Below are 11,097 nucleotides of genomic sequence, written 5' to 3'. Positions count from 1 at the left end.
TATTCAGCGATTTAATCGCAGCGACTGTCCATAAATTATTTTCGCATTTTTTATAATCCCAAAAAGTGTATAATCTTTTTTTTTTTTTTTTGAAAACACAAAAGATATATCATATTTTTGGATCGAAGAATGTATCCACATTCAATTTGAGGAAGTGGTGCGTAAAAATACATGCAGTTGTAACAGGGTGATCCGATAACTACACGTTGTTTTGACTTTTTTCGTCTTGTATGGTATTTGATTTAGACTCATTGTAATGATAATAACAATTAATATACAGGTGAGATAAAGAAACTGCAACAAAGTCAAAACCCATAATTTTTGCTTTTTCTTTTAAATTTTATTGAATGAAAGTAAAATATGTCGGAAATAGCATCAAATTTTAAAATAAGTTTAAATTTGTTCGAATTGTTTACGTTTGGCACGAATTATGGCCTTCAAACGGCCAATGAAAGCGTCACACGCTGCCCGAATGTTGATCTGCGGTATATTGGCCCATTCTCAGGGAAGTGCTTGCTTGAGGTGGTCAATACTTTGGTATATTTTAGTGCCAACCCTGCTTTCCAAAATACTCCAACGGATTGGTATTGGAGATTTTCGTGGCCATTGTGCGCTGAAAATGAAGCGAGGAACCTAATTTTTAACCAATCTTGGGTGGAGCGTGCTGATTCTTGTTGGAATGCCCAAGGGGTGCGGCCAAAATGTTTGCGTGCCCAAAGCTTTAATACACCCTCCAGAATATTATCGCGATAATAGTCGACATTTATTCTGATGCCACGGTCGATTAATACCAGCGCAGAGCGAACATCGGCTGTTATGGCGGCCCACACCATCACCATGGCCGACGTTTGAGTTCTGGTGGCCAACCGAAGGTGCACATTTTCACATGATCTCTTTGGCAAGTAAACACGATCATTGTGTTTGTTGTTGTTTTCTCATCGGTAAAAACAAAATTCTGCAATTCACCACTTTCGGCCAAGCGAAGCAATTCTTTACCTCTTTTGAGTCTATTTTCTTTCTATTGCGGTGTAAGTTGTTGCACATTTTGGACTTTCAATGGCTTTACCCCGAACTAATTTTTCAATATTTGCCGAATGGAATATTGCGATATGTTTAGCTCGCGAGCCATTTTTCTGCCACTGCGACGCGGATTTCGATCAAGTCGCTTCTTTACTTTTCGAACCATTTCTGCTGATGTTACTGTTTTCTTCCGTCCACTTCCTTGACTTCGGGATGCGCTACCAGTATCCCGGTAACGGGCGACGGTACGAGACACAAAAGATTTATTCACATAAATCCTGGAGAGCTCTAACGATAGTCGCTTGTGGTTTGCCAGCCAAATATAAAGAAATCACAATACCACGCTTGAATTCCATCACGAATAACTTTTTTTCTGGAAAATTCTTACAAAAAAGGCTATGTTCTCCGAAATTCAAACTATACATGTAGGAGAAGTACAAACCACTAATATTAAGCGATTGTGAGCTCCTAGAGCTTTAATTTATATTTGTAGGTTTGTTTATAAGAAACAAAAAGATTTAGGGAAGAACATTTTGGGAATTCGTACTAAAATTGTACGAAAATTACTAAAAGGCACTAAATATTGTACCATTCGTATTGAGAGAAACGATGTATCTAGAATTCTTAAAGAGGGGCACTGGTGGAGTTTGGTATAGACGTGCCAAACAGTTTTTTATGAAATTCGTATTTTAAGTGTATGAAAAGAACTAAAAGCTGCTAAGTTGGTACCATTATATTTTTAACGGATATAACTAAAATCTTGAAATTTTATTTTGGTATCCCTGGTACAATTATTATCAAGTAGTAGCAAAACACATCAGATTTGACGGAAAATACCAAATGGTACTAAATTTGGGATATGGTATAAGAGAGAAGCTGGAATTGCGAATTTTGGTATAAGAAGCATTGTGTGTACTTTATAGTGTACGATAGTACTAAATATGGGATATGATATTGAAAAGGAGGTAGTATTGTTCATTATGATATTACGATCAATGTGAGCGCGTGGCATTAAATTGAGGGCGTGGATTTGAAAATACAAAGTATATAGTTTACAAAAGGAACTAATTCGTAGTAAATTTCGTATAGAGATTTAGGTTTTAACATTGGTATAGAGACCACTGTTAGTGTATCGCTTTTAGAATAGGAAAGGCATTTCAAAATATTTAGTATAACGTGTACGAAAAGTACTAAATGGTGGTAAAGTTCATTTAGATTGGGTGAAACTGTTGACCCTTTAGGGGGGAGGTTCCAAATAAGTGGGCCAATGTTGTCCATTTTGTATCTGACTTATGTCTGATATAAATGTAATAGATTTGGGCTATATCGACAATTTCATTCACCTTTACATAAGAAATGTAAAAATTTTTGAAAAATTAAGAAATCAGATATAGTGGACCGAAGTATCCCACTTGATCAAATATTGCGATGAGCATTTTACATTTATTTTCAAATTTGTGCGAATAATTAATTAAAATTTAAACCTTTTATGGGAGTACCAGATGGAGTGAGCCGATGAATTCTACATTAACATCAGATCTTTGTGTATTCTATAGGAATGTGTACATAAAATTTTGAATGCAAACAAAAGCGAAAGAAGTAGCGAAGCCGGGTTCGGTTAGTTTCTTATAAAAGGTGAAATAAGAATCCGATTTTCTTTAAATTTCGCACATCCCAATATTAAGCTTTTATGGGGGAAGTACAAGACGGATTGAGCCGATGAATTCTATATTCGCATCAGATCTCAGGTTACCAGTTCTAAAAGAATCGCTGACTTGCTTCGTAAGTTATAAGAGATAGAAAATTGTGACCCTTTGTGTGGAAGATATCAGTAAGGGTGGTCCGATATCCATCATCGTCACACCAAATCTTTCGTTAGCGAAAATATTTGAATAGAATAGAGTGCTTATTTTGCAAATTATAAGAGACATAATTATTCAAAATTTAAACCCTTTGTGGAGGAGGTAACAGGAGGAGTGGATCGATAAATCCCATATTCACACCTGATATTGAGATATGTGAAATTTCAAGAGAATTTGCTGCTTACTTCGCAAATTATAAGAGATATAATAATTAAAAATGTTGACCCTTTGTGGGGAAGGTGCCAGAAGGAGTGGGTCGATTTTCGCACCTTGTGGTACACGGAAAATTATTTTTTGTGAAAATTTTGAACTTTTGTGGGGGTAGTACCAGCTGTTTAAACATCCAAAGATGTTTAAACCATAAAAACAGTTGTAAATCGCAAGGTGAAGAGTATATCGGTCTTTGCACAACATTTCAATTGTAACTTGGATTGCTTAATATCCTGTAAATTTGGGTTCTGTCGATCATAAAACGATTATTTCAAGTTATGTATACACTAGTCATCAATTTGTTATACGTTTTTCTATATGTCCCATAAAAATGTCAGATTGGTGTGAATGTCTGATTTGTTAATATTTCATTGACAAACACTCTAAACTGTTGTCTAAAAGGCATTTTAAATGTCCTTCTCTAATTACTACATCATCCTAATTTCAATATTTCTTCTTAAAGTCTGAAGTTATGTTTATCCAATTATTTTGATACAATATCATATTGAAATAATTTAAGAATGAATTTTAAGATTTTAGTGGTGCCCCTATTTGTAAGATGACTAATATTAATTTAAGTTATGCACGTGTTGCTACAAAGGCCAATTTAGGTCACACTAAAAAATATGAGACGTCAACATGGTCCACATATTGATACATATGTATGCAAATCAAATTTGAATAATTCGGATTAGCTGACGAGGAATGAGAAATTTAATTTGTTATTCCTTTTTCCGAAAAGGAAACATCTTGCATGAACAGGAAATTGAAAAATTACGATGCATTTGGGGATCTTTAAGAGCCCATAAAGATATATTTACATGACAACGCCGAAAGTGTACCAGGTGTTATTCAAAATTTTATGTTCTTAATCTTCTGAATGCAAACTGTGTTTGTTTTAATTTCATACCTCAGAGGCATTTTCAAAATTCCATTATTTTTTCTTATTAAATTATTACGTTTAATTCATAAGAAATTAATTTCCTACTAATGTGTCTGATCGATTGGGAAATTACTTTTGGTCATATATATGTATGTGTAGTGTGTACCTGTGCACTTCCGCTGTTGCGTGACTAAAACATATATCGCCGGAATCGAATTCGGAATCGTAATGAATGGGTATTTCTGAATGCCGTAATCAGTTTTTGTCATTAAAGCCTTTGTTTGACTCATGTCTCTGCATCGAAATTGCATTCTTTTAAACTGGTTTGGGAATATCTCGGTTGTCTTTTCGATAATTGATCGTAATTTTGAATACATTATTACAACTGTAATCATTTTCGAAATATGAATTGAAAACATGTGTTGGGTGATTGCTGTGCTGTGGCACGCATTCATCGCAGATAAACTATCAGCATCTTACATCGAGATGCTGCCTAAAATCCTTATTTGTATGAATTTCAATTTAAAATATGCTGTTGAAATTGAGGCAAAAGATGACTGACTCAAAGTTTAGGAATGTTTGGAATTGTGTATTAATGGCCTCCAAGTTTGAAGTACGAAAATCCCCTACCACAATAAATGTTTAAAACTAACTTGATATGGAGGTAATTTCACTGCATATTATTTTAAATCTCTGATAATCTATTAATGTGGTTAATTTCAAGATGAAACCTACTAAAGCTATAATCTCATATATCAATATATCCTAAAAGTTACTTTTTGCATTTTCAAACACTATTGGGTTCATTTGATATATTTGACTTCTTCTTTCTTCGGATAACTTTTATATTTTAGTCGTATTAATGAGTATACGGTGCACTAGAAAAATTGTCAGATTATATCACGTATATATAACAATTTATATCAGATGCTTCTGGATAGGTTAACATTTACATCCATTTTATCGGCTTAGATCAGAGAAGAATATAGAAAAGAGAATAAAAAATTGCCTCATTATGCAGCTAGTGCTATGAAACGTTTATATTGGTGTGGACCAACATTGTTCATTTCGTACCTGACACAAGTCTGAATAAATATTAAAACGTGCAAGATTTGGATTATATCGAATATAGTCGAACCCATTGTGCTTCGATACCCCTTTTGATGATTTTATATAAATTAAAAATTTTCTATACGAATATTTTGTGGGTTTTAACTAAAAATAAAACAAATTAAAAAATTTAGGATGTACGATATTTTTGTTTTTTTTTATACCCTCCACCATACTATGGAGGGTATATTCATTTTGTCATTCCGTTTGTAACTCCTCGATATACTCATGTCAGACCCAATAAAGTATATATATTCTTGATTAGCATAGAATTTTAAGACGATTTAACCATGTCCGTCTGTCCGTCTGTCTGTCTGTTGTAATCACGCTATCTTTCCAACGAAGTGATATAGAAAGCTAAAATTTTGCACACATGTTTATTTTGCCAGTAGGCAGGTTAGGTTCGTAAATGAGCTATGTAGGTCCAAGTTTTCATATAGCCCCCCATATAACGGTACCTCCCTATATTCGGTATTTTGATGATTTTAGCGAAATTATTTACCGGAATTGTTTCAAATTTGGCATATGAAGTTCGAAATGGATACTACAGCCTACGACAGAAAATTGTGTGTGCAGGTCCACGTCTTCGTATAGCCCCCATATAACGATACTTCCCAATATTCGGTATTTTAATGATTTAAGCGTTATCATTCACCGTAGTATCTTCAAATTACGCATTTAGAGTTCGTAATGGAAACTACGGTCTGTGACAGAAAACTGTCTATGCAGGTCCAGCTCTTCGTATAGGCCCCATATATCAGTACCTTCCTATATTCGGTATTTTGACGATTCTAGATACAATACTAACCGAAATTGTTTGAGATGTCGTATTGGAAGTTAATAATAGAAGCTACGGCCTGCGACAGAAAATTATCTATGCAGGTCCAGGTCTTCGTATAGCTCCGATATAACGGTATCTCCCTATATACGGTATTTTGATGATTTTAGCTACAATATTTCATGTTTCGAATTTTAATATGGTAATGGCTTATGACAAACAATGCCTATGTAGGTTAATGTCGTACAGACCCTAATATAACGGCTATATTCGGTATTTTAAGATGTTAACAGAATATTTGGCGAATGTTATCTTTTTCGAAAATTTCCAAATTCGTTACAAAGGGTGGAAGGTATTCAAAGTTCGGACCGACCGAACTTACTGCTTTTTACTTGTTTTTTTTTTTTTTTTTTGGGAGCCTCACCCAAATCTAAACCAGTTTTCATAACATTTTTTCTGACTTTCAAAATTTCATTGAAATTGGAGATATACAGCTTGGCTGAAAATATATACGGCAGCTATATCCAAATCTGACAAGTTTATTTTGGTACCAAATGGCTTTTTTCACTTTCAGGCGATGGTGTAATACATTTGTATATATGCAAAAAAATCTCTTTGGTGGTTTTGAGTCATAAATTGCAAACAAACAAGCAATCAAAAGTACAAACATTTTCCACTTTTATAAATATAAAAATAGTTGACCGATAAATTCAATATTTACATCAGATGTATGGTTTACTTGTTTCGTGAGTTATGAGAGGAGTAAGTGTGAAAAATTGTGACCCTTTGTGGTGAGGCATCAGAAGCAATGGACCGATATTTAACATCTTTACACCAGATCTTGTGTTAATAGAAATGTGTGGCGTTTAGAAAGAATCAGATGCCTAAATCGCAATGCTCATAACATTTTGGTTATTCAAAATTTTGACACCTTTGCGGGAGACGTACCCATCTTTAGGCTTGATTTTATGTTGGTGAAAATATTGCGATGAGCGAAGATTGAAGATAATCGGACACTTACTTTAAATTTTGTTAGGGTCATAAGTATTCAAAATGTTGACCCTTTGTGGGGAGGAGTGAGTCGATATTGTCAATTCTCGCACCTGAACTAGCACTGACACGAACATTAGGATTTGCAAAGTTTGCACAAAATTGGATGATCTTTTCTTATTTAATAATGAATAAAGGTAATTTCTTTTCTATGAATATTTTGACATTTTCTGGGGAGGTATCATAAAGAGTGGACCGATAATGCAAATCTCCGACCTCGTTCCAATTTTGACTATAATATCTCGATGTACCAAGTTTGGACCATATCGGATACCTTTCGAGAGTTATCGGACAGATATCCCTAAATCGACTCCATTTTTCCTTTTTATTTTGATGAGGAAGGTTTTGGCCCTATCAAATTATATATTGGTATAGTGTTTTTTTTTTTTAGAATTTAATATCTAAGTGCAAACTTTGATTTTTCACATTTTATAAAAGTTATGAAAATTCTAATTTTACCCATTTGTACTAGAAGCAGTGAAAATGTAAGTTCTAACTTTGATAATATTATTACGATCCCTCCGTGAGTTTTTGGTGGGACCACCCAGACAGAAAAATGGATCTGAAACCTTGTAGCTGAAATGAACGTATGCCTCGAGTTATTGGCATACATAGTTGTTCTAGTTAAAAAATCATTCGGAATATTAAGGTTCCTTTCCAATTTTCTAGGTTTTAAAATAATATATTACTTTATGTCTTTGTGCATTTGATTGTAACATGGAGAAAGGAACGAGATAGACTCATAGTAACTTTTGAGGATTCTCATAAAATCACTTTCTGACTCGATTTATGCATGTCAGTCCGTCAGTCCGTGTATTCTTGTAAACAAAATGCAGGTCGCATTTTTTATCCGATTGAGATGCAATTGTCCACAAATCATTTGCTTGACCCAAGGAAATTGGTGAGAAATGGTTCAAATTTAGATATAGCTCCCATATATATCTTCCACCTATTTCGAGTTAATTGTGCAGCAAGTGACCAATATCAGATTAAATGACCCGAATTTTGGCGCATCGGATCGAATTCAGACTAGAAGCAAGAAGAAGAATTTGGTGAAAATCGCTTCAGATATCGCTATGGCTACCATATATATGTTCCACCCGATTTGCTGTTTAAGTCCCAATCATGTGTAATGTGCACTCCACAAAAATAATATTTGACATCAGATATCAGATAAAGCCCAAAAATAATTTTTTCAAAATTTTCGAGATCGGTTCAGATTTTTATATATCTTCGATATACCTACACTTTCATTTATTTCATATTCAATGGAATTTTTTAAATTTGGTAAAACTCCATCTGGCATATCTATTGCACCAATAAATATTTCCTAATTTAATTTTTATAGAAGTCATATCATGCACTATACAGCAATGTTATTTGATACTAAATGTACAAAAGCCTCAGTCAAATTTGTCGAAAATCGGTTCAGTGTTGGATGTAGTTCCCGAATTGTGACTACTCCATGATAAGCATTGAAATAAGGTTTGGTATTGGTATTGGTATAACCTATTTCACACAAACTTCCAATATATATATATATATATTTTTTGCTGCAGGAGCTCTACCGATTGCCCATAGTGGTGTAGGGTATCATATAGTCGGCCCCGCCCGACTTTTGACGTTTCCTTACTAGTTAATAATAATATAATTCATTAATTTCGGTGTTTTGGTTATTGTTTCAATGAAATTGTCTGAAATACTACATACGAAGTGTTTGTGGGTACTTTACCCTTCTGGAAGAAGGGTGGGGCGGTGGTATAGCCCCCCACCGCCCCCACTATATTCGTTGTTTTCATAATTTTGGTCAACATTTTTTATGTTTCGTTTTTGGATAATTTCTTTTTGTCAAATGCATTCTCTTGGCTTTCGATAAGAGCCACGAGACCACTAACAGCACTTCTTTATAATAATTCGTATATATAAAGTTCAGAAGTTCTGCTTTCCATGTATTTGTGATTTCGCCAAGATGTGATTCCAGGACTAACAAGTAAAAAGTTGTAAGTTCGGTCGGACCGAACTTTGAATATCCTCCACCATTTGGAACGAATTTTGACAAGTCTCAATAATCCACAAAAAAATTCTGTTAAAATCTTAAAAATAAATAAAAATGTATATTTCGAGGTGTTACAAACGGAATGACAAACTTAATAATACACCCCCATACTATGGTATAGGGTATAAAAATATCTGTTGAATGAATATGATCAGCATTTTTCACAAAAAAATGTAATTTTTGCTCTAAATATTATCTGAAGGACATCCAAACTGGCATTCAATTTGTTTATAATTGAAGCCTGTAGAACGTCTGCAAAACCAGGAAATAATCCAGGTTTTGTTTAATTTCATTTCTTAAATATTTTAAAAGCATCTCCAAAAACTAAATACTTATTTCCTGACTCTAGCCATTGGGAACAGTTAGGAAAATATATCTTTATTCGAAACATACACAACACTCTGCAATCTCCGTATAAAACCTTTGCTATTTTCAGCAGCCAATGTTTTAAAACAAAAGACTTAGGACACGAACTCGTAAAACCATAATTGATATAATACAAATTTAATTTCCAAATTTGCGATATTTGGCAAAATTTCTCAATAAATTATCAGTTCCCTAAAAACCAAAAAAAAAAAAACATATTTAGTTGTTAAATACGGATAACCTTGTCTCTTTAATAAATAAAAGTACAATTCATATAAGGCAGGGAAAATTTGTCACTTAATTATCCCAATTGATAACTGTCACATTTTCTGTTTGACATGTAACTGACTTAAGCCTATAATTTATTTCGCCCAGTCGTTAACCTCAGTGAAATTCAATCCGTATCTTTTCACATCAAATAAATCCGCCTACTCACAATAAAGAATCACATTTAATAAATTGTATTCACACTTTTAATTTTCAAATGATATTGTCCGGTTAAAATAATGCAGTTCATTTGCAGGGAACGTCAGCCAAATGGCTGTCACTGTGAGTAATATCCCTTTCCCATGCAATAATGATATGCTAAATACAATTTATTTGAAAAAATGCATTTGTTAAGTTGCCAATTGAAATTTAAAAAGAAAAAGAGAAGAAGCAGAGGAATTCCATTCAAATGCAAGTTTTTCATATTCACATTTTAAATTTCTCATATTTATTGAATAATCTAATTGAGTGGCTGACATTCCAAATGAATTTCAAGATTTTCAATGTTATTTTTAAATCTGGTAGAACTACTGTCGGTATATTACGATAGTTTACTGCTAATACTGTAGCTAGAAATGGAGGTCAATGCCTAGGGAATACAGCCATATAGTAAGACTATTCAAGAATCGAAAAAATCTATAATAATTTTTTGAAAATAATAAATGTATACAAAAACAAGTAAGCTAAGGCTATGGTTGGCGGGCCAGACCAAATGATACCCTACCACACTACAATATGTTAGAAGCCTCTAATGTCCAAATCAGTTTTGGAAATCAAGTAACGGAGCACTGCCCAAATATTACCCTTAGCAGTTGCCCCATATTTACGCACTCCGTCGTGCTGGTAGTTGTTGTAGTCCATTTTAAAATAAATAAATATAATCCAATGGTCATCCATAATGCTAGAACTCATCAATGTCTTCAAATCTTTTCTCGGGCGGGTCGATTGGCTTCAATTCTATGATCAGGAATTTGTTTCTGTTTTTTTGTTTATTTGAACCCCTAAATATTTTGCGATCATCTCCAAAAGGAAGAGGCCCCTCTGTATCTCTAAATTTAGACACATCTATATTTAGATACATCTATATTCGTCAACGAAATCAGCATAAAAAGCCCGAATTTCGTATAAGTCAAAATGAAAATTGAAAAAATCGGTCCAGCCATTATTGAGATATAAGCATTCTAGCTAAAATCCCCTTCCTTCGTATATATACATTGTATATATTTTGCTATATATAACCGATATATTTACTATCGGCATCTACGTAACGGTCAGAATTGATCTGTTCGTCTATTTGTGATTTCTCCGATATTAAAAATATTCGCAATCTAATGGAAAATGTGACTTTTTTAATATTTTTTTTAAAAATATTAGTGGTTAAATGGAAAATTTGACTAAAAATTGGAAGGCTTCTGTCCAGCCCCATGATAACTTCCACTTCGATTGGTCTATAATTGCGACTTATAGAGTAACTGCAAATTCAGAAAATTTTTCA

Source organism: Musca domestica, unplaced genomic scaffold, assembly GCF_030504385.1.
Source record: "Musca domestica strain aabys unplaced genomic scaffold, Musca_domestica.polishedcontigs.V.1.1 10, whole genome shotgun sequence".
Lineage (NCBI taxonomy): Eukaryota > Metazoa > Arthropoda > Insecta > Diptera > Muscidae > Musca > Musca domestica.
The sequence above is the reverse complement of the archived record's forward strand: the minus strand, read 5'-3'. Positions refer to the sequence as shown.